The 24,437-nt window shown below is 43.5% G+C and overlaps 1 protein-coding gene across 18 annotated transcripts in view; it reads right to left on the bottom strand.

Moving 5' to 3' along the window:
• Positions 1-19,887, bottom strand: part of SIPA1L1 (signal induced proliferation associated 1 like 1) — a 364,598-nt gene extending 344,711 nt beyond the window's left edge. For 12 of the 18 annotated variants that reach the window (XM_078448063.2, XM_078448064.2, XM_078448062.2 and 9 more), the window contains exons 1-2: positions 19,784-19,887; positions 19,095-19,154 (exon numbers count right to left, since the gene is read on the bottom strand). The gene's annotated coding sequence lies outside the window, so the exon portion shown is untranslated. Of the gene's footprint in view, positions 1-18,736; positions 18,892-19,094; positions 19,155-19,734; positions 19,753-19,783 lie in introns of those variants that run through there. The other 6 variants (XM_078448068.2, XM_078448069.2, XM_078448065.2 and 3 more) reach the window with 4 other exon arrangements.
• Between the last annotated feature and the right edge of the window lie 4,550 nt (positions 19,888-24,437).

The following is a 24,437-nucleotide window of genomic DNA, read 5'->3' as shown; positions in this document are numbered from 1 at the left end:
GAAGAACATCCAGAATGCCAAATCCCACCTTACAAAGTTTTAGGACACAACTCACTTGTAACTCAAAAACTATTCACAGAGAAATCTGAGGTCAAAGCTGCTCTTGGTTTTGTTTCCCAGCGTGTTCTTCCAGAGGAATCCAGACACCACCCCCCTCCCCCCAGCAAGGCTGCTGCTGCCCCCAAGGCTGATGTCACGCTGCCCATGGCAGAAAATGCTGCAGTTTTCCCAGGGCCTCTTCCTTCCCCCTGTCAGACTTCACCTTCAGATTTCACCTCCAGATTACTGGACAATCGCTGGTTCCTTGTTTTCAGAAGCCATTTTTACAAGATAGGAAACATGAAAACATTAACCGTGGTTAGTTATACTGGGTGGTAAAAGGGTGGAGGACTTTTTTCTTTTTCTTCATGTTTTCTGCTATTTTCCAAATTTTCCAAAAAACCTTATGCAATACTTTCACAATACAAAGCCAGAAGAGAAGAGAAAAGCCAATATATTTAAATGATTTCCTTTGTCTGCTACTGGACATCTTCCTCCCTTCTTCCCGACTTCCCCAACGAGCTGGAAGCATCTAGAGAACAGGTCTGCTAAATTATCTGCACAACTCTCAACACAGGACCTCCGCACAGCAGTCAGTACCTGACACAAAACAGCTCAGTATCTGTCGAGTGCCTGATGAATATTTGGGTACTATTTAGAAACGGACTTTGTTAACAGCTGGTGGGTAGACCAAGGTATGGATGTGGTGTGTCTTTAATGAACTTGGATTATCATAGTTATATATTATTAAAAAGGTAGCTTTCAAAAATCCAAAGCAGTCGGACATGAAAAGCATGTGACCCACAGACAAGGTGAACTACTGAGGCGACTCACTGTTGCAGGGGTAAACCGAGAACAGGGTAGTGAGCAGAGCTTAAGTCCTTGTGCGTCCAGCTCTAAACGACGCCCAGAAGTTCATTAAAATAATCCCCAGGCTCTGGGCCCCACTTAGAGGGCACACCGAAGCCCAGCTCAGCTACCAAAGTTGAGGAACACTCTTTAAAATTAATCTTTGTTCTTAAGATTAAATAATAAACCTAAATACTAAAGCAAACAGGGGATTAAGATAAAACCACCCCAGCAATGTTATTACTCCACCAAAAATCCTTATCTAATACACCAAAGCAGAAAACTTTGAGGACTGATTTAACATGGAAGAGAAGTCTCAAATGTTTGATTTGGAAAAAGGACCTGAACATAAAATTTAAAGAACAGTATATTATTGGATTCAATAAACATACAATGTTCACAAGTCAATAGAAAATTTAAGGTGATAAAAATGTTTTCCTTTTTACCATGACCTAAGTTAACTAAATTTCCTTTTATTAGTGACTTCAATTCTGTCTGATCAGTTGAATGTGTGTTTCCTAGAAGCGCACTTGATTGCCAGGACCGACCTTACACCTGTTTTTGTATTTTCAATAAACTTCAGTTTTATTAACCTCTCTTTATATATCTTCATATTGCTGGGGCGCCTGGCTGGCTCAGTTGGTTGAGTGTCCAATTTCGGCTCATATCATGATCTCCTGGTTTGTGAGTTCAAGCCCCAAGTGACCCTCTGTGCTGACAGCCCAGAGCCTGGAGCCTGCTTTGGATTCTATGTCTCCCTCTCTCTCTCTGCCCCTCCCCCACTCATGCTGTGCCTCTCTCTCTTTCTCAAAAATAAATAAACGTTAAAAAAAAAAACAACTGTATATTGCTAATATGCCTCCTGGCTCTTAAAAGGCACTTACTTCAAAACAAAGCAGATGCTGACTTGATGAGAGTATGATAATTTTAGGGCAATAGGTGGAAATCAATGACAGGATGACAATGTCACAGCAGAACCCATGCTCCAAGATGAGACTGAAAGCATTTCAGCCAGAAAATACATTTCTCACGTTTCCTGTCTTGCCTTCAGTTGGGAAGTGAAGTGAAAATGTTCTTACTAGGAAATAATTCTGTCATTATTAAGAACTCTGTGAAGATTTATTATTTATTTCAGCATCACCATAAATATTTACATTTCATCTAGCTTTTTGCACTAGACACATTTGCAACCCTGGTCCTTGAACTTCTCTCGCAGGTGTGAGCCCTGTACGAGGCTGTTTCCTACATCTTAGTAAGTTCAGCAGGCCAGAGAGAACATTCAACAACAACCATTAGCTTGACTCCAATGGAAGGGAAAAAATTAAATATATTATCCGAGCATTTTTCTCGAGGAGTCTGATATACTTGCTCAGATGCACCTCCTAAAAGTTCATTCACCTACCACCTAATTTTTCTTAGTGAAACCAACAACAGGAGGAGGTGAGAGAAATTAAAAGAAATGGGGTAATGCCTGCGCAAAACCATGCCTGAGTCTCCGGAAAGACACAAAAAGGTTAAGGGTCTGAAAGTGAGGCAAGTTACTTAACCTTTCTCAGCTTTGCCGTCTGTTGATCATACCTATTCCACAGGAATTCCGCAAGGATAAAATAAGATGATCTAAACAAAGAACCTATTCATTGGTAGAATTCAGCAAAAGGTATTTATGACCATTATTAGCTGAGCACTGTAGAGGTCACCTTGACAGGCCAAAGTCCTACAACAGATACAGGAAAAGAAATGGCCCAAATGGGTCACAGGCCAGTTCTGGGAAGCCCAGATCATCAGTAGAGATAAAAAACAGTTTCTAACTCTCCACTGCAGCACAACACAGACAAGTGATAAACTACACACTGTGCTTAAAAATTCTACCAGCAAGACCAGCCTTTCACTGGAGAAATGGATGGAGAGCCTCCATCACCAGCGTGGACAGTGTTTAAAACAGGGTGATGGTCACAGCTACCCTATTACACAGACAGGCTGTGCAGCATTTCCAACAATAAAATATGTTCTATGCACACAGCCAGAACATGGCTGCAACAGGTGACTGCATTTCCCAACTCAGTGGTTGCTGCAATGTATGTTCATGTAGGAAGAAAGTTTATCACAGGAACTCAACAGCTTGGCTCCCACTCATGGAGTCCTAATGTCTATCTTCAGGCTTGCTATAAAGATTAGCAGTGATGTGACATGAAGGGTCTGGCACACTGGGCACTAAGTACGTGGCAGTCTTTGTAAATTTTATAACTAGGAAGCAACAAAATCCAAAGGCCAAGCCTGCCATGAAGCAATCGGAAAGAGAGTGGCTCCTTTTCAACCAAGAAATGAAGGTGTCTGAAAACAATTGGATAAAAAACACAGTAACAAGACTTATAACAGGGAATAAATCAGGCAACAGTAGGTTAATCAGTTTGCCACCCAAGAATGAATGCCAATGTGCCCATTCCTCTGGAGCAAACACACAAAATGAGGAATGGTCCCTATCCTCCAAGGATCTCCATCTACCCAAGGAGAAATCACATGGTTTCACCTGTCTATCTGCATTGCCCCCTCAATTCTATGTCCCATGAAGACAAAACCCACAAGTTCACACTGCTGCACAGTGCAGGAACGCAATAAAAATTTGTTAAACAAATGAGACATTCATAGGATCTCAAGGACTAAAAGAGTCACCTGCCTCAAAAGTTTCCAAGCCTGGCTTCGCAGACTGCTCAATCTGAATGTCCAAGGTGCAGAGAACCCATGTATTTAGCATGCTCCCCAGAAGATTCTAACACTCCATAGAGACAGAACCACCAACCTCCTTAAGCCCCCATGAACTATCTGAATGGCCTTTACAAGGACCCATCCAGAATGATCCAGCCTAGGCACGCCAAGGGGAATGCAGCCTGTCACACCCCAAGCAAAGTCCTTTCTGATGCTCATTCAAATGTCTACTCCCGTCCCTCTCTATGAGGCCTGGGAAGACAAAGGTAATCTCTCCTCCTTCAGCATGATGGACCTCAACTCTTTTGACAGGGATGACATCCCTTCCAAGTCTTCTCCAAGCTAAAATTCTTTTTTTTTTTTAATGTTTATTTATTTTTCAGAGAGAAACAGAGTGTGAGCGGGGGAGGGCCAGAGAGAGACAGAGACAGACAGACAAAATCTGAAGCAGGCTCCAGGCTCTGAGCTGTCAGCACAGAGCCTGATGTGGGACTCGAACTCATGAACTGTGAGATAATGACCTGAGCCAAAGTCAGATGCTTAATGACTGAGCCACCCGGGTGCCCCTCCAGGCTAATATTCTTGATGAATCACCCATTAACTATTTAATGCTAAGCTCCATAAGTACACAACACAGTACAACAGCATATTAGAGAAGGGAGAAATCAAGGTGAGTTACACTAACCAGGAAGAGGTCAGAGAAGGAGGTGGGCACAGAAGAATGAGAAAGACACAGATAAAACTGGAACTCACGGGCTGGTATTGCATCAGAGGAGAGAGGAGATAATGATACGGAGTGTGAAATGCAGGGAAGGGGATAAGAGAGAGATAAAGCTATGGGTGAGGAATGTAGTCTTTTGAATTGAATAGAACTAAAATGGAAAATGAACAAAGACTCAAAGAGAGTTGGAATAGTTGGGAAGAAGAGAAAGCAGAGACAGTTGCTGGAGAGGCCAAAGAAATCAGATAAGCAGGAGAGACCCTAGAGAAAGGTCACAAAAGCACGTAGGAGAGTGTGAGTCTGATACAGTAAGGTAATGCAAACACTTTAGCTCCCTGGAGGTGACAAGTGTACCTAGGTGGTACCTTAGAAAGCATAGGCAGATAAGAAGGCCTAGAGACTAGAACAGCATGAGGCAAGGGGCTCACAAAGGAGCCTGCTACAGCCACCTAGATACAAAACGAAGGTCGAGGGTCTGTCCTAAGATGGTGGCAATTAAAAGAGGAAAAGCTGAAAACAAGAATCAATTCAAAAGAAAAAAAAAAATGGAGGTGCTTGGTCACAGACCAGACCAAAGAGGGAAGAAAGGAAAGAATCAGAGATGACATCTGGAGAGCTACTTGAAAAACTCAAGGAAGAAGCAGGAGCTCAAGGAGAAGCAAGATAACTGCGCAGCCCCATGCACTGAGTGCGAGCAGGGTGACCTGTCGACGAAAGCTTCAAAGTTCAATCCCCATTCCAGAAACACACATGGCAGCTCACGGTTTTGCTCTTTTCTCTGGTCCCAGCACTGGTTGTAGTTTCTGTGCCAGCAGACAAGGAGTATCTGGTTTTGAGCCCAAAAAGTAACATCACCACCCAAGTTCAAACGTTGCGGTAGAGCACGCCGAAAGAAGTCAGCCATGAAAGCCCACATATTGCCTGAGCCCATTTACAGGACACATCCAGAGGGGGCAAACCTATAAAAATGCCAAGTGGATCGGTGAAGCCCTAGTGCTGGGGGCAGGGAAGCAGGATGGGACTGGGGACAAACAGGGAGTGACTGCAAAGGGGGTTGGAGTTTCTTTGTGGGATGATGAAGATATTCTAAAATTGTTTATGGAGATGGTAACACAATTCTACCAATGTACTAAAAACTGATTTGTACACTTCAAAGGGGAGACCCATATAATAAGTTAATTATAACGCAACAAAAGTGTTACATAAAGAAAAAAATTAAAAAATAAAAACTTAGGAGTGCATATTACTGTGACCTCAGGAACTTAGACCCCATCTCCCCAATAAAAATGTCTAGGAGATTTGAGTTCAATCAAAAAGCTATCAGGCAATTTGGAAAATTCTAAAATGTATCTTAGTCTAACAAAGCTATATTCCTTCCAGGGGTTCCTGTTCCCCCGATGCCTTCCCTCATTACTAAAGCCATCACTGCTCTCTCTACGCTGAACACCTAACATACTTATTTAGCCGCAGCTCCCAACAACTGTCGGTCATTCATCAACAGTTATACTCACTACATGTGTCAGGCCCTCAAAGGCACCCCTCTCTCCTCTCTGAATAGCCTGCAGTGGGCCCCCAGCTGATGCCCAACCGAATCCTGTGGACTAAAGAAGAAACAAACCACAAGGGCAGTGAGGAAAGTGTAGTGCCTCTGTTCAAGCTGCCTGGGGCATCAGAAGAGCTGAGAACCAGCACCTACATCTCTGGACTGAAGACGTTCCTAAAGCAACACCTAACCTTTGGGAAGGTATCGAGCATCAGCAAATACTACATCTCAAGGACACAACTATTTACTGCAATCTCTAAAGAAGGACATTTAGTAAGGTTGAAACACCACTGACTGCGCTCTAAGACTGATGCTTTCAACATTTTCAGTTGGATCTTAAATTTTAATCTATCGGGTTCACATATACATTTAACATATTTTACCTGCCTATAACAAGGCTTTAAGCAATCCCAACACCTAGGAATGTATAAATAGGTTTTCTGAATCAAGTAACACGGACAGTGGTCTCTCTAATGAATGTGACCTCTTAGACCCTACTTGTTAACTGACGCGAGTCATGGAAAGCCTAAAATAATAAAGACCCTGAGAAAGGAAAGAGCTGGGTTTTTTCCACCATAACGTCCTCCCACCTAAACAACATCACTTTGGCTTGCAGCTATGTTTATTAAGGGGCAAGTCTGGCGCCACACGCCGTGTGGTACTCCAGTGGCTCTGCGCATAATGAAGCTCTCGGACACCCTGAAGGGAACCAAAATACCAAACTCTCCCAGAAGCCGCGCAGGCCTCACAGAATGAATCAAAAAGAAAGCTGTTCCATCTATTGGGAAAGAAAACCAGCCTTTGAAAGGCAAATGCCAACTTTCCACAATACATTCCGGCCCACGGCCTGTGACTTACGTAGTTCAAAAGAGACCACACGGTACCTAAGATGGTAACCAGCCTACTTTCCAGAAATAATACCACCATTCCAAGACATAACGTTAGAGGTTTTAACTTTTTTTTTCTCATTTGATCTCAAGAATTCTGAGAAGGGCAAACACTTTCCCCATCTCACAGACGAGGAAACGGAACTCCTACTAAAGATGGACTCCCCTCGCGTGTCAACGGCGATCTCACACCCAGCGTATATAAATCAGCTCTCAGCTCCCCGTTCCTCCATCTTCCCCATTTCAATGAGTTGTTCCACTTGCCGAGGCCAAAACCCTGGTGTCATCCTTGACTCCACTCCTTCTACCACGCTACCTCATCACACCCTTCAGGGAATCACATCAGCCCCACCTGAGATACGTCCAGGATCCAGTCACTTCTCATCACCTCCACTGCTGTCATCGTATCTGACCCAGATTATTGCTAGAACCCCCAGAAATCCGCCCGCTTCCACCTTAGTCCCCCCAACATACATACTTTATTCTATTCTCTACACAACCAAGTTTTTTACTTCAAAAATACGTCAGATGAAACCCTTTTAGAAAACCCTCTGGTGGCTTCCCATCTCACCCGGAGTGGTTCATTATTGTATATATAGGATGAAACAGTATCTGCCATCCAGAAGATGCTCAGTGGATAATGCTGACTAGTAAACAAAAGAAAAATGGCCAAATTCAAGAGCCAGGATTATACAAATCTTCCAGGGCTCTTAGTAACAATGAGACCAGATTTATAACAGCAAATAATGCACATGGGAAGAAATTCTTTTTTTTTTATTTTTTTTATTTGAGAGAGAGAGCACACACAAGGTGGGGGGTGGGGAGAGGGAGAGACAGAGAGAGAGAGTGAGTGAGTCTGAAGCGGGCTCCACACTGAGCACAGAGCCCGATGTGGGGCTTGACCCCATGACCCTGGGATCATGAAAATCATGATCATCATGATTGAAATCATCAATCATGAAATCAAGAGATGGACACTCAACCAACTGAGCCACCCAGGCACCCCCAGGGGAAGAAATCCTTAAATCTTACTTTGAATAACTGAATCCTATCACACATAATCAATACAATGTTCAATTCCTAACAACAAATTCGTAAGAAAATATCATTTTATAAAGCCATGAAATCTCCCACTAAGTTATGTGAATATTACATATTTGGTAACATGGGACAATTGACAGCTTAATTATCACAGCACTGGTAACCAGACTTTCAGTGTGACTTTCTACATTCAGTAACGTGACGGCACTGCTTCTCAAGACTACCATGCACGTAAATGACAAGGACTTTAAAAGACTCGGATCCAAGTACCTAGAAAAAGGGTGATAAGCATTTCCATATCTCCACACTGGCATTATATCAATCTTCTGAAACAGGAATTAAGTTTCTAGGGTATTACAAGTAACAGCAGAAAAGTTAGATTCAGAATTGTCTCCTACCAAAATTATAAGGACTCTCAGAGTGAAGTTAAAATGTTGATTGTTTTCAGATCAGAGTGAAACTAATGCTAAAATTATCCACCATTACAGAAGTTTCTCACTAAAATGTTTTAGAGTTAAAAACAAATTTTCTGAACTTCTTTCTTTAGTTCTTTCAAAAACATTCCTACTATCTGTAAAAAGCCTTAAATCTCCTAAATCACAAAAATAAATTCACAGAATTTTAACAGTTGGCCTTAAAGGAAACTTAATCCAATCCTCAACCTTCTTCCTCTTACAAATGAAAAGATACATGGTATGTAATAAGCGAACAATTAAAATGTGTTGAATGAGTGAAAAAACGAAGATCCGAAAAGGGTATATAACTCTTTTAAGGTCAGACAGTTAATGGAAAAATCCAGATTAACCAAAACTAGGTTTCTAGATTCTTTTGGAACAGATGTGGAAGTAGAGGAAACCAAGATTTGAAAACCTTATCTGGGTCCTCAGGAAAAACTTAACCAAAACTCATTTGAGCCTAAAATTCATTAGTTCTGTCACTTAGAAAAGCCCTTGATAAAATAAATGTTGCCAAGACCTATCTCCTTGGAAACCGAAAAGGCAGAACTGTCTAGGGTTTCTTTCTTCTTCTATACAAAGAATATTTAACACAGGACTATTTTCATAATAAGTAACTACAATTGTTTTGCATCAGCGGTAAAACAGGTGGCCTCTGACTAAAAGAAAAATCAGCCAGAGGAGGAACAGAACGCTGAAAAGGACCTTATCAATCACTAGAAGAGTTATCAGCCACAAGAGAGCAGGAATCAGACATTCTTTTGTCACCACAAGCAGCCACTAGCCCCTGGCATTATAGTGGGAGTCAATAAATACAGGATAAGTGAGTAAGTTACTCCTTAGAGATTCACCCATGTAGACATAAATTCATTTGGTCACCACCGAACAAATCTTTACTTCAGGCCTACTAAGTGCAAACATACTACATTTTCCTCCACAGCAATTCTACCAATGGCCCCTCAAGTAAAAGACACTCAACCAAAACTATCCTCACAGTTTTGTCAAGAAGATAACAAAGTATGACTTAAGTAGCCTAAATTACTTACTAAAACGGTCACTTAATTTGCTATTCTGGTTCCAATCTCTCTCATTCAGTTCATCCTGTACAACTGAGCCAGGTTAGTTTTTTGTTCTTTGCACATCCCAGAAAAGAAAACAGTGCTGTGGCTAAGTATTCTATCTTTGTATGTGGTCTACCACTATTCAATAAACAGATGTGGAAAATCAGAATCAACTGACCTAGAATAGGAAAAGATACTGTCAAGGAAAAAAATGCCACCGTGACAGTTCTTATAATAATTGATACCACTGAGGGGTGCCTGGGTGGCTCAGTCGGTTGAGCGTCCAATTTCAGCTCAGGTCATGATCTCGCGGTCTGTGAGTTTGAGCCCCGCGTCGGGCTCTGTGCTGACAGTTCAAAGCCTGGAGCCTGCTTTCGGATTCTGTGTCTCCCTTTCTCTCTGCCCCTCCCCCGCTCATGCTCTCTCTCTGTCAAAAATAAACATTAAAAAAAAAATTTAATAATTGATACCCCTGAAAATCTTGAGATTACCACTAGAGGCTTCCCTATAACACTGTGATACAACTGATCCAGGGGGACACACATCCAATCTTCAAGATCAAGTCAAGGTCCATCGCCTTTTTGCAACTTTCCCAAGCCATTGGACTAGGTATCTGTGAAATAACTTTGTAAACCAGGAAGTACTGGACACACAGCTCTTACTATACGAGTTGCCAGCTGATAGCCTTGCATACATTCTACCATTTAAATCACTTTACTTCATTCTTTAAGTGCGTCTAATCCCCTCAAAAAAATGAAAAATTCTACAAATTGTTTTCTCAATTGTTGACTTCTCTATTCTCCATTACTTAACACCTAGAATGGCATAAATTAAATTTTTTTTTTTTCAACGTTTTTTATTTATTTTTGGGACAGAGAGAGACAGAGCATGAACGGGGGAGGGGCAGAGAGAGAGGGAGACACAGAATCGGAAACAGGCTCCAGGCTCCGAGCCATCAGCCCAGAGCCTGACGCGGGGCTCAAACTCACGGACCGCGAGATCGTGACCTGGCTGAAGTCGGACGCTTAACCGACTGCGCCACCCAGGCGCCCCATAGAATGGCATAAATTAAAAGTGACATTCACACTTCCTGATTTTAATATACTGCAAAGCTAATATAATCAAGACAGTTCTGGTGCTGGCATAAAGACAAACAAACAGACCAAGAGAGTAGACAGCCCAGAAATAAACCCTTGTGTAAATGGTCAACTGATCTTCAACAAGGGAGCCAAGACCATTCGATGAGGAAAGGACAATCTCTTCAACAAATAGTGTTGAGAGAGAGTGAACTGGATATCCACACGCAAAAGAATTAAGTTGGACCCTCATCTTATACCATACACAAAAATTAACTCAAAATGGATTAAAGACCTAAACATAAGAACTGAAACTATAAAATTTCTAGAAGAAAACATAGGAAGGAAGTTTCACGACACTGGTCTTAGCAATAACTTCCTGGATATGATGCCAAAAGCACAGGCAACAAAAGGAAAAATAGACAAATTTTTAAAACTTTTGTGCATCAAAGGATACAATCAACATAGTGAAAAGGCAACCCACAGAATAGGAGGAAATACAGGCAAATCATATATCTGGTAAGGGGTTAATATCCAGAATATATAAAGGACTCCTACGACTCAACAACAAAATGTCAAATAACCCCATTGAAAAATGGGCAAAGGATTTGAATAGACATTTTCTCCAGAGATGATATACAAATAGCCAACAAGCATATGAAAGACGCTCAACATCATTTATCAGAGAAATGCAAATCAAAACCACAATGAGATACCACCTCACACTCTTAGGATGACTCCTATGGAAAAAAAAAGAAAATAACAAGTGCTGACAAGGATGTGGAGACACTGGAACCTTCATACACTGCTGGTGGGAGTGTAAAACCACTGCGGTTTTACAACTACTATGAAAAATAGTATGGAGATTACTCAAAAATTTCAAAATAGAACTACCATCTGATCCAGCAATCCCACTTGTGTGTATATTCAAAAGAACTGAAAGCAAGGCCTGAAAGATACATTTGTACACCCATGTTCATACCAGCATTATCCACAGTAGCCAAGAGGTGGAAGCAACCAGAACGTCAATAAATGGATGAGTAGATAAACAAAATATGGTATATACACAGCATGGAATATTATTCAGCCTCAAAACAAGGAAATCCTGTTATACGCCAACATGTATAAACCTTGAAGACTTTATGGTAAGTGAAATAAGCCAGTCACAAAAAAACAAATACCGCATGATTCCACTTATGTGAAGTATCTACAGCAGACAGAGTCACAGAAACGGAAAGAAGAATGGCAGTGGCGAGGGATAAGGGGAAAGGGAGAGGGGAACCATTTCATGGGTGTAGTTTCAGATTTGCAAGATGAGAAAGTTCTGAAGATCTGCTTCAGAACACGAATGTGCTTCACACTTAAAAATGGTTAAGATGGTCAACTGTGTCACATGTTTTTTTTTTTAAGACAGTAAAAAAACGTGAGGGGGGCCCAGGTGGCCCCCAGTCATGATCTCACGGTCTGTGAGTTCAAGCCCCGCGTCGGGCTCTGTGCTGACAGCTCAGAGCCTGGAGCCTGCTTTGGATTCTGTCTCCCTCTCTCTCTCTGCCCCTCCCCCACTCATGCTCTGTCTCTGTCTCAGAAATAAACATACGTTAAAAAAACAAACAAACAAACACGTCTAAGTGCCAACACAGAATTACCAAATTGGATTTTCACGTTCTACCTCCACTGCAGAATCGAAGCAGCCTGACCCTTTGAGGTGTTGGCACTCATGTCCACAGATTTTTCCAAGTTGTCTTTTTTAGTCAATGGCTAGCACAGAGGACCAGAGGCTCTCTCCTTCTCACCCATTCAAAATTAAGTTTACATACTCCCAGCCAGCTGCTCTCTGCTTTAAGCCTACTACTGGTCTACCTTATTGTCAAGCAGAAGTTCAAAAATGATACAAAAACTACTGTGCTCTCAACTGGGTGGGGGAGAAGCATAACAGAATCATCCACTGAGTCTCTTCAACCCTCCATCCGCCTGATATCTCGCCTACTGCCCCAGAGAAAAGCCCTAGAGTTCACTGTGATCCCCTGCCCTCTCCACCCAAGCACTTCCTGCTCCCCCAAAACACACATTCTACCCAAACTGCTGAAAACCACTATTTTAAAACACTGCCTTGAAAACGGCCTTCAGAACAATCCAACCGAAAGCAATTATTAGGCTGACGTTCTCGAACTCTGAATGAGCCTTTTCTGTGAACGCTGTAGCTCTCCATAACCTATCATTTACCTACTGAAACATTTTGTTTTGCAATTATTATACCTCATTTCCTATTACAAAGGATTAGCACTAAGATCTTTAAAAAAATAAAATAAAGTAACAAGGAGACGCTCTGAAGAATCACAGGCACCTCCCAAACTAGAAGAGAGGAACCACACTGGGTCTCCACCGGGGCAAGCCATCCTCACAGGTTTCTGAGCCATGAGTCCAACCCCACCCCAAACACATACAGACACACAGCACACTCTCTTTACGTAGGAAACGCCAGCCGCTCAGAAATTAGACTTGGGCAAAGTAAACAGGCAAAACCTTCTGAGGTTTTCACAGGAGCAGCCAGAATTAGGCCTAGGAAAAGGGAGGCGGTAAATCAACCACACACCAAGCTGCAGTGCAAGGAGAGGAACATGTATTTTTGAAGTCTTCTAAAGAAAAGCAGTTTGGGGGGCGCCTGGGTGGCTTAGTCGGTTAAGCGTCCGACTTCGGCTCAGGTCATGATCTCACCGTCCATGAGCTGGAGCCCCGCGTCGGGCTCTGTGCTGACAGCTCAGAGCCTGGAGCCTGTTTCAGATTCTGTGTCTTCTGACCCTCCCCCGTTCATGCTCTGTCTCTCTCTGTCTCAAAAATAAACAAACATTGAAAAAAAAATTTTTTTTAAAAGAAAAGCAGTTTGGTTCCAACAAGTCACAAACTGACATTTCTTGCAAAAATCTGGGAAAACACTGCTTTCCACTTTTTTCCTAGGTACACATAGGTGAAGCCAGCAATACTAATCAAATTGGGTGAAAATTTTAGGACATGCAACTGATTTATAAGGATAGATCTTATAGGCCTCTCCTTAGAATGACTGACTCTTCCTGAAAGCATGAGATACCACAGTTCAGCTGTCAGCTGCTTCTCTGAGAGCATCACGAGCCACAAAGAAACTTGTAAAAACCAACAGTCAGGGGCGCCTGGGTGGCTCAGTCGGTTAAGCGTCTGACTTCAGCTCAGGTCACAATCTCGCCGTCTGTGAGTTCGAGCCCCGCGTCGGGCTCTGGGCTGATGGCTCAGAGCCTGGAGCCTGCTTCCGATTCTGTGTCTCCCTCTCTCTCTGCCCCTCCCCCGTTCATGCTCTGTCTCTCTCTGTCTCAAAAATAAATAAAACGTTTAAAAAAAAAAAAAAAACCAACAGTCAGTTCTGGGAACTAAGACTGTTAAAGGTAATGCAAGGAGCTCGTAATATATCCAACCAGAATACCTCTAGGCAAATAACTCTAGAATATGAAATAATAATAATAATAATAATAATAATAATAATAAAGGGACCCAAGGAAAAGAGACTGATCACAGTCAAGTCTGGATTACAGAAACGTGATCATTCACCATGAAACCCTTTGCTTTTCCTTTCTCACTAGCTTTCTTGTGAGCAGTTCAGAACTCATTCTAAAAGTTAGCAAGACCCTAAACCACAAAAACCAATTAATGATTGTACCTGTAGCTGTGGGAGAAGACGGCTTTATGGAGAAAGTGGAAAGAGGAATAACCAAAATTAACTATTGTATCTGCGAAAGTCATTTAACCCGGACCCGCTCTGGGGGAGGAAAGAGGAAAAAGAAGCCGGCGGGGGCCGAGGCTCCACGTCCTGTCCTGCCCGCCCCAGTTGCCTCCGAGTGACCCCTGTGCTGGCGCAAACCAGACAGCCTCCCTCTCCAAGCCTGCGCACTCCGACCCGCCTGCACGCTCCCGCCTCTCCTGAATTGAAAGAGGGAAATCTAACATTATGTAATTGCCTGTTTCCCACAATTTAAAGTGAGGCATACTATAATCCTAATTAGAGGGAGAAGTTGGTGCGACATGACAAGTAACAAATTAGAAATCTAAAGACCGAAAACTCTCATCCCAGACTTCCAGAAGCAAAGAGAAAGGGCCTCGGGGGACGCCGCGGCACACCCACCACGACACTGCTGGTGTAGGAGGGGCCGACTGAAACCGCCCCTGACGTTCCTCCATGGCATTTCGGGGTCATCCCTCTTGGTCTTCAAGAAAACACTCATGTTCTCTTTACCCTCCCCAGGCCAAAATTAAAGCAGAAGATGGATGTGGGCCGGCCCGTACCTCGGAAGACAGACCCCGATGGGTCTCCTTCCCCTTGTGCTCACAAAGCCAGTCACACACCTCATTCCATCCCTGGCTCAAACCACGTGTTGGAGAGATCCCGAGCGAAGGGATTCTTTCCCATGCTTCTGACTCACTCCAGAGCTCATCAAAAGCCCACCGGAAGAAGAAGACTTATCATGTACGGATAATTCATTTACATCTATGGAAAATTAAGTGCCAGACAGGTGTGTGGACTTTGGCTTTTTTTTCTTTTTACTAGCTAGACATAGAGGGGGGAAAAACAACTAATGAGGTCAATTTACTTCTTATGCCAACAAAGGATACTTTTGGTGTAACAAGTGGATAGAAAGTTGGGTTGTCAATCTCAAGAGGTAGTGGAACACCCAGATTTTAAATAGCACCGGACGTGGAACAAAACACAGAGTTGTGGATGAGCACTGAAAGAATAACATAATGCTTAATCCTCCCAGGAAAAAGGAGAGCCCCTCATCTAAAGGGCAGTCACCCAACTGGCAGGGATATTTCTTCTCTCCTGGGTCGGATTACTCCAGCGGCAGGTAGGGTGGTGCTATATAAATAAATTGCATTTTCAGCAGGAAGCTCCTTCAACAAGTTCCTGTTTTATGTGCAATTATCCCTCCGCCTGACCCATCCTCCCCACCAAACCCCCACCGCCCGGTAACACTTACACGCAACTTAGAGAGAAGGTCTCCAAGTTGCCACTGTTCCAGAAACAGGGAAGGTACAGCCACTTTCGTTTACAAATGAAAAATGAGATAAAGAAGGGAAGAAAATGGTAAACTAGAACAAATGAAGTTTGCCTTCTCTAAATTATGCTGAGTTAATAATATCTATCCTTCACAAAAAACAAAAAAAACAAAAAAACAAAAAAAAAAACACACAGGGGGGAAGGCCTACCAAGCTCTACCATGTAGATATTTTAACTAACTCATAATTTCTTTTTCCATAACTTTGTAATTTGAGTAACTCTAAAGCTTACTTACCAAATACTACATCAATGCTGTTTACATAGCGTTTCAACCTTACTGTGGATTTTGTTTCCTTAAGCTTTGCTTCTTCTCATTGTAGACACTTAATCAACCCTGAACAATTAAGAGGAGGAGAGGGAGTAGTAAACAAATTTTAATCTACAGACTCAAAGGGGAAAAAAACAGGAAACAAAGGAGTACAGTTAAATCTGGAAACCTGACTTCCAATCACTGCCTGATCGCTAACTAACTAGCTCTTCTATAACCTTGCACAAATCACTTCAACTTTCTAGGCCTCAGTTTCCTCACCTGTAAAATGGAGAAAATGGGCCAAATGATTTAAGTTTAAAATCCCTTCTAGCTTCAATAATCTATGAATCTGTCGATCAGGAAGAAAATGCAATTGCAAATAAGACTTTATGACTTACAAAGTACTTGCAAACATATTTTCTCATTAATTCTTGCAGCAAAGCTGTGAAACAAGCATTATGCCCATCTCTGCAGAAAAAGACAGTTTTTCCAAAAGACAGTTCAGAGGGTTTGATTATTTTTTAAGATCCCCTAGCCAGAAAATTTGAAACCCAGACCTTCTGAGGACAAATATTGGGTTCCATTATTTCAAAAAGTTAAAATTTAAAAATAATTGATTGCCTGCTATGCAAAACCTTTCTGGGGACATCGGCATATTATAATAATACCAAACCCGGAAAGGTTACTACAAATGGCCCCACTGGAATCACAGGGCCCAAGAGCACACCTCCCAGATAGAGACACTGAGCAAATATTGCCTGACTCACCATACACCTCAAAAGATTAGGAATACAGTGATACTATGGGGGGAAATTTTTTTTTTTTTTTTCTGAATTTGAGGTATGATCTCCTATGATCTGATTCAAAAGATAGAAAGAAAAAAAAATAAAAACAGTAGAAAGAGGCATTCCATATCAGAGATCTAGCTCTCCATTAGAAGGATGAATCTATGTGTCTTCCTCAGAGAAACTCCAATTTGGTCAGTGAACCAAAAGCCCAAATGTGACAGGTCACCTGGAAATCTTCAGGATATCCATACTTTATACACACACTGATCTGGACTAACAGAAATGATAACACAGCCATGAGGACTGATAAGAATCATGTTCTTATCAATCACTACATACTTTCCCCTCAATTGGAAAGATTCAGGGAATCTGTACTCTTACACTGTTCTACCTCTCATACTGCTGTTTCACAGCTCAAAGAGACAGAAAACAGCCATTTATTGAAAAATTCAAACTGCAAATTTAACATAGGATTTATATACGTCTCAACTCAGTCAACCAAGATCCCCCCTAAAGTCTACAAAACCACTAAGATCAAGCAATCTTCAATCTATGACTTTAAGGTTTTTTTAAAGTTTTTTAAAGTTGTTTTAAAAAATTGGTGGGGCAGAGGGCACTACAACAAAATTACTGATGTAATTCAAAGCAAAAGCAAAGTAAGTAAATACAAACGCCAGAAAGTAACAGTGAAAGAAAAGAGTTAAATGAATCTCAGTATACAATCTAAGCGAGGGGCTCTGGATTCATTACCAAGGGTTCAAGTCAACCTTCCCATAGGATCCTAACAATTGCCTGACACTTCAGATCTGAAAAGTTCTCTGTACTAGAACTGCAATTTCAAACCAGAGGAGCAGCACCAGGAACCGCAGAGAAGCTAACAGCAACACCTACTGACTATCTTGAGCCACTTGCCAAACTTGTTCTCTCCGTCAACTAGAGAAATCTAATGATACAATTTCAAGAGTCCTTTACTTAAGCATAATGAGATAAGAAAATAAGTTGTCACCCACATAAAGCCATCCATCCCCCAAAATCTCTTAGTTTGCCCTTAACCATTTATGAGCAAATCATTACCCAAGTCATTTTAAATGCACTGCTAATTGCTGATGCCTCAGTACAAGTAATTTATTCCATGGGAGAAATGCTTTAATATTAATATTCTCATTAATAACTGGCATGTCATCTACTACTTGGACACATCAGTGACCATAAACTGCTTTACGTAAACCTTTTATTTGAGACTACTGCTGTTACCACTGTTCTATATTATTCCCATCGTTTTTGGGGTTTTTTTTCCCCACCCTAGTTAAAGGTGACTTAATTGCAGCCTTCAAAAACTAAGAGAAAAGTGAAAGTCATTAAATCAGGATTATATAGAAAATTAATAGTTACTAAACTGGCTGCAGAGTATGATTCTATAGGACTTAATCTTGTACTTTTCCAGAAGATTAAGTCAGAGAATCTTTGCCTTGGATGAATATTCCATATGAGAAAAGAAGAGAAAGTTGACACTTAACTCCCACAGAGTACCAGTATAAAAACAATGGCTTTAAGAGTCTGAGTCAGAGTTTCAACATGAAAGGCTTACTTTATAGAGGAAACGCCAACCCCAGTTCATCCAGATAGACCTGGAACCCGATGAAAGACGACACCTTTACTCTGAAATTTGCATCGCATCACTCACTGGCTCCCAGTTTAGAAATATAATCGTCCAGCAGGTAGTAAGAGTTTCAGTGAATGTTAATCTCTAAAACACCCGTCATGAAAAATTAAATCTATTAAGGTAAACGCCGTCTCTAGGGACCATCAGTCCCCAAATGCTTCCCTTCAAAAACGAATACCAACAACTCAAACAACATCTTCCCTAAAGTGAGCCATTTCCCTTGTCTCTATATTTAACGAACGGTCAAACTCGAAATTTCAACCTGCCCAATACGGCTACATGTCCACGCAGATATGCCGTGAAGCGATAGGGAGCCTCGCAAATTTCCTTTAAGGGCAGGAGAAGTTGGAAACAGATGAGGCTAAAGAGGAAAAGTTCTTTTTGAAGCACCCTCACGCCTCCCCAGCCCTCTCGAGGTTTACTTGCTCCAAGAAAAGCAGGTTAGAGCATCCCCTACTTTCCCTGTCCCCCGGACCCGGGGAGAGAAATTAACCACCCGCGGGCACCGAGCTCTCTTCTCCCTTTCCCATGACTAAACCCCTCGGCCTGTCCTTTCCAACGCAGCCTGCAAAGCGCTCACCCAGGTGACTGAAGGGGAAGGGTGCCCGGTGGAGACGAGAGCTGCCGGGTGGGCGCAGCCACCCCGACGGGGTCGCGGGTCTCCCGGCCTCTGGCGGAGGCGCTCTGCCGGTAGTTATGCAGATTCGGGTTCCTAGGTGCGTGCGCGCGCGCCGTGCGCGGTGCAGCCCGGACTCGCCCCCGCCGGGCTGCGCTATCAGCACGCCACCAAATCGGAAATAAAACTTTGACCGGCCTCCCGAATCCTGCTCCGGGCCCTGCACCCGAGCCCCAGCCAGAAATGCAATGGGGGGGGGGGGCTGTCAACAGTCCTTCACCCCCGCTCCCCTGCCCGGACCCGGGGCGCGGGAGCCACTTACCGCTCTGCCCGGCCTCCCGGTGCCACCGCGCGTCCGGGGCGCGTCCGCCGCGCGCTCTCCCTAGGGAGAAAGAGAAACCCTGTGGACGGTCGGCGCGCGCTCACTCGCCGCCTCCTCTGCGGAGAACCGCGGGCAGCGAGGCCGGGCCGGGGCGGGCGGCTAGCGGAGGGGGGCCCGGGGGAGGTGGCGGCGGAATCTGCCCAACTCCCGAGCTCCACTCCGAGGGGAACCCGGAAAGCAGGCTGGAGAGCAGCCTGTGGGGGCCGCGCTCCTGGAGGAGTGGGGGACGGAGGTGCCCCCGTCCCCGGGCATCAACTATTGTCTGGGCGTCCTGGTCCCCGCTCGCGCCGCCTCCGAGGCTCAGCGCCCCCCATGCCGCCCACCAGCCCCCAGGAGAAAAAGCTGGGGGCGGGGGCAGCCGGCGAGTAAAGCGGGTATGGGGTGGCTGGGGGTCCGGGGTCTTGGAGGTCGAAGGTGGACGCAGGGGAAGGGGACGTGCGTGCCGAGTCGGGGGAGGAGACAGGTAACTGCAGACGGGGGTGGGAAGGCCCGGGAGGACCGGTGGGGGGAGGAAATGGGGAGGGAGCCACGGAGGCGGGAAGAGATGGAGTGGCTGGGGGGCGGCCTCTGAAGCCCAGACCTGGCCCTCCCCGGGGACCCTCCTCCCGGGAAGTCGGCGCCGCACTGACTTTTTCGCTTACTCGCTCACGCACGCACTGAACTCGCTCACAAAGTTGCCGACGGTGGCGGCGCCTCACTCGCCCTTCCCTCCCTTCCACTCCCCTCGCCTCCCCGCCTCCCCGCCCCATTCCTTCCCCTCCTTCACTCCCTCCCTCCGCAAGTCTCGGGTGAGATCACCTCTGGGCCGCTCGGCACTGTGCTCAAATCTCGCGAGAGAAGCGGCGGCTCTGCCGGGCCGGCGGGGGAAGTAGGAGTTGGAGGAAGGTGGGGGACCGCGGAACTCCTAGTTGCTATGACGACGGCAAAGCCCTGGATTCCTGTCTCCAGCAGAGAGCCGAGGCTGCAAACGTGGGTGCAGTTTTCTGCCCCCTCCCTTGCCAGACACCCTAATGGTAGGGAAATCGAGGGCCAGAAGCGAGAGGAGGATTTTTAAGCCTATTCGAGAGGACATCTGTAGAACAGCGTCATATCTGGCCAAATTTGGCAAATGAAGCTAATTTTTTCCCCCAGAGGTTCAGGGGGAGATTTCTGTCACAGAAGCCAGCACATATCTGTATCCCCAAATATCAACTGTATATTCAGTTTTTCAGCCCTCCCGTCTAATCTCATCCGCCAGCCTCCACTCCCTAGGCTCCCTCTCTCCTCCCTCCCCCGCCTCCCCATCACCACCACCACCAGGCTGGGCTCCTTGAGGATCTGGCAGCTTCATGTTTGTGTTCTCAGCGCCTCCACAGACTTGGTACATAGTAGCTATTTACTTAATGTCTATTGGGGGGGGGGGGGGAAAGGAGCACAGGAGTCTGTGCGTGTTCTAATACTTTCCTTTCACCCTACCCTGTAGAGTATGTATCTATTTCTCTATTTACCTTAGAAGGTAAGTTTCTGCTCCACAGCCATATTTTGTACTCTATTTCTATCTGCGCGTTTCTGTTCACACAGAATGTGTCTGTTTTTCAATAGTTCTAGTCCTTCCTTTCTCCATCTTTGTCTCATTAAAAAAAACCGGGGGGGGGGGGGGGAGTTGTTTTGTTTTGTTTTGTTTAATCATTAAGCTTTTCAGAGGCCTCCAAACCTACTTCAAAATGCTGCTAAGGGTGAAGACAAAATCTTTTCACACCCTGTTTCTTCTTTTAATCGTAGAAACTTTTCTTTGGGGGCTTTAAATAGTGCCTAAAATGGATGCTGTGAATGGAAGTTAAGCTTAAACTTTAGATTTCAAAAGGGATGAGTGAAAAATAGATTCCATGGTATAGTGAATTATATCTCAATAAAAAACTAATAAATCCCATTCCTACTTACATTAATATGAGAAAACTGTGATTTAATTCAATCCCACAGAACTAGAAAACCTAGGAAAGGGCATGAAGACTAGGCAGTTAAGACTCTTTTGGGTCAAGTGCAAGCTTAAAGCACTAGGTTGATGAAAGTTTTTACCTTAGAAACCTAAATGATACAGTGATTGAAAAGCACTGGCTAACTTCAGGAGACTAGGTTTGAGCTTTTCTGTGTCCCTAATAATTGAGTCTCCTTGAGAAGTCATTTAATCTAATTCTTCATCTGTAAAGTGAGGGGATAGCCCAGATATGAGATCGTACAGCTTTAAAATTCTATAGCTCTTAGACCTATAAAAATTTCCAATAAATAACATATTTTCCATTTATATAAAAAAATAACAAATGAGTGTTTCATTTTATAGATCTGTTTCACAAAGTTATTTAAGTGTGGACAAGTTGATTTTAAAGTTTCTCTTGTCTCAACTATAAAAACAACAAAAATATTAACCATGTTACAGTAATTTCACAGGGAATCCATTGTTCAAGATTTGTTTTTACACTAACTCGAAACAGATTCCTTGTTATTTAATAAATACACTAACTCAAAACAAAGACCAAAACTGAATATATCCACATCCCACCAAAATAACTAGAAGGAGGTGGGAGGAAGAGAAGGAAAAAAGAAAGAAAGGAAGGAGAGAAGGAAGGGAGGGCGGGAGGGCAGGCCTTAAAATTACACACTGGTGTTTTTAATATAAATTTTTTTACAAAGAAACTCAATAGAGTATCATCATCCATCCCGTTGATGTGTTTTAAGGAGCCATCTTTCATAGAATAGTACACTGTTGTAAATCAGTAATTCATTTGCTCTGACTCAACTTGTAACATAATTTTGCCCTTAAAGGATGGCTGCCAATCTGTATCCATCCACCAGTACAGTCACAATTTCAGGGCCACCTGTTTTATGACTCCCAGATAGCCATTTGATACATTTGAAATAACTGATCCAAGTGCTAACCAAATCTATTAACTTTATTCAATGCTTATCAGGCTCAACAGTGGGTATAGGCCTCAGATTAGGAAGGGAACTTCCCTAACCTTCAGACAGAGTAGAATCGGAGAAATTGTCCCAGGGACCTAAAACTGCTCTTTCAAAGCCCCAGGCTACTATTTACCCTTCACTGATGACAGACCTTTCACTTGTTTACTGAAGGAGCTAAAGGTGAAATCCACCAAAGCTGTAGGTTCCAGTTGCATGTTTTCTGGGTCAGGCACTCCCTGTGTATCCTCTTAGCCTTCTTGGGATTTCACAATAGAAGACAACAGGCAACAGAAGAGTAAAAGGGTAGGAATAGAGTTTGCGAAGTACAAATTGTATCTCAACACCATTCCTGCCTCCTTGCTCTGGGCTCTTCTACCTACCTCTGCCTGACTCCCTCCCACATAGACACAAGGGATGTGTAACCCTTCCTAGGGATGAGGAGAACATCTAGTCATTTCCTGTTCCTCCCTCCCAATTCCCTTCTTCGTTTGTTAGAACACATTCCCTCTGGTTATTCAGTTCTACACAACAAAACACCCTAACATATCCAATGTGGAATGAATTTTGACCCAGAAGCCTACCAAGCAAGCAAAAACTGATACTTTTTAACATTATAAACATCATTTCACATTTGCATATTTTTCAGTTAAAGTCTGGCATAGCCATCCCATTATCAGTTCAGAACTTTCTGTTACTGACTATGCATCTACAGGGAATTACTAACACATATTCAGAAAAATTACTCTTAACTATTAGAAAGGACCAAGGTGCCCCCAAATCATCCAAAATTAAGTTATATCTAATGCTGTTTCAACTTTAGGGTTTTATTGTTTTAGCCCTATGTGATGTAACTTGAGTTATCTGAATACTAGATTTCTTAGAACAGTTCAGTCTCCCATCTGCATGATAGTATTTATTATATGTTTAAATACCTACAACTTTATAATCAATTAACATTGCTTAGCAAAGCTTGTACACTTCCTTGTCTACTACCCAACTCTTCTAAAGGACTATTTCACACCTTCTCCCCCTTCATCAAACCTCTGGCTTATTACAGCTAATGCCCTTGCTTCTTGTTTCATTGATAAAATAGAAGCAATCAGATGACAACCTGGCAAACCACCTGCACCTGTCTGTGAGGAACTCTTCTGTCCTCCTGCCCTTGTGATGAACCCTCAGCGCCCTAAGCTAAGACTAACCTCTCCCACCGTGTACTGGTCCCATCCTCTCTGACCCAGAGACATCGATTCAGCAATTGCCTCCTCTCTCCTGCATCAGGAAATTCCCCTCTCTACTGAATCATTTCTAAGAGTGTCGGCATGCTGTATTATCTGCCATAGTAAAAAAAATAATAATAAGACATTTCCTAGATTCCATGTCGCCCTCCACTTCACTTTACCCCCGGAATCTCCGAAAGGTTTTGCCATGCTTGCTGTCTTCAGTTCCTCTCCTCCATTCTCTTGAATCCACCCTGGACAGCCTTTTACCCCTACCAGTCCAAGGAAACAGGTCTTCTCAGGGTCCTGAGTGACTGCCTTGGTGCTAAATCCAGCAGTCAGCGCTCATCCTCACCTCATGTGACCCCTCAGCAGTGGGGAAATGTTGCTCACTCTTATCCTTGAAGTACTTTCTTCATGTGGCTTTTAGGCTAAGAGTCTGTCTTGGCTCTTATTCCAGCTTTCTGGCCTTCTCAATCTTCAGTCTCTAAACTCAGAAGTCCCCAGGTCTCTAGAGACACCTTCTCTTTGTGGTCTCTTATCATCCTGTGGTTATCTCACCAATCTCATGACTTTAAGTAACATCCATATTCTGACTACCCTCAAATTTACATCTCTGGTCCAGACACCTCTCCGAAATCTAGACTCCTACATCTGTGAAAACTAATAAAGGGAAACCTCACTGACATGGAGTCCAGAGGCTAGAAGAGGGAGCCCTACCACTCAACCTCAATTACAGAAACAATTGTCAATTACAGACTCCCACTAGAAGTGTCAATTACACACCTTGGGCAGAAGAATCCTTAACAGGAAAGGATAATCAATTACAGGCCTCAACAGGGAAAAGATGTATATTGCATCTTCTACAAGAAATCCACTACTCCCACAACTCAGCCAATGAGAAACCATCATCACCCTGAACTCACGCTTTTCTCCAGCGGACTTCCCTTCCTCCATATTTTATTATTATTTTAATGTTTATTTATTTTTGAGAGCGAGAGAGAGACTGTGAGTGGGGGAAGGGCAGAGAGAGAGAGAGAGAGACACGGAATCTGAAGCAGGCTCCAGGCTCTGAACTGACAGCACAGAGCTCAACCAGGGGCTCAAACCCACGACCCGTGAGATGATG

Source organism: Panthera onca, chromosome B3 (assembly GCF_046562875.1).
Source record: "Panthera onca isolate mPanOnc1 chromosome B3, mPanOnc1 haplotype 2, whole genome shotgun sequence".
Taxonomy (NCBI): Eukaryota; Metazoa; Chordata; class Mammalia; order Carnivora; family Felidae; genus Panthera; species Panthera onca.
The sequence above is the reverse complement of the archived record's forward strand: the minus strand, read 5'-3'. Positions and strand labels throughout refer to the sequence as shown.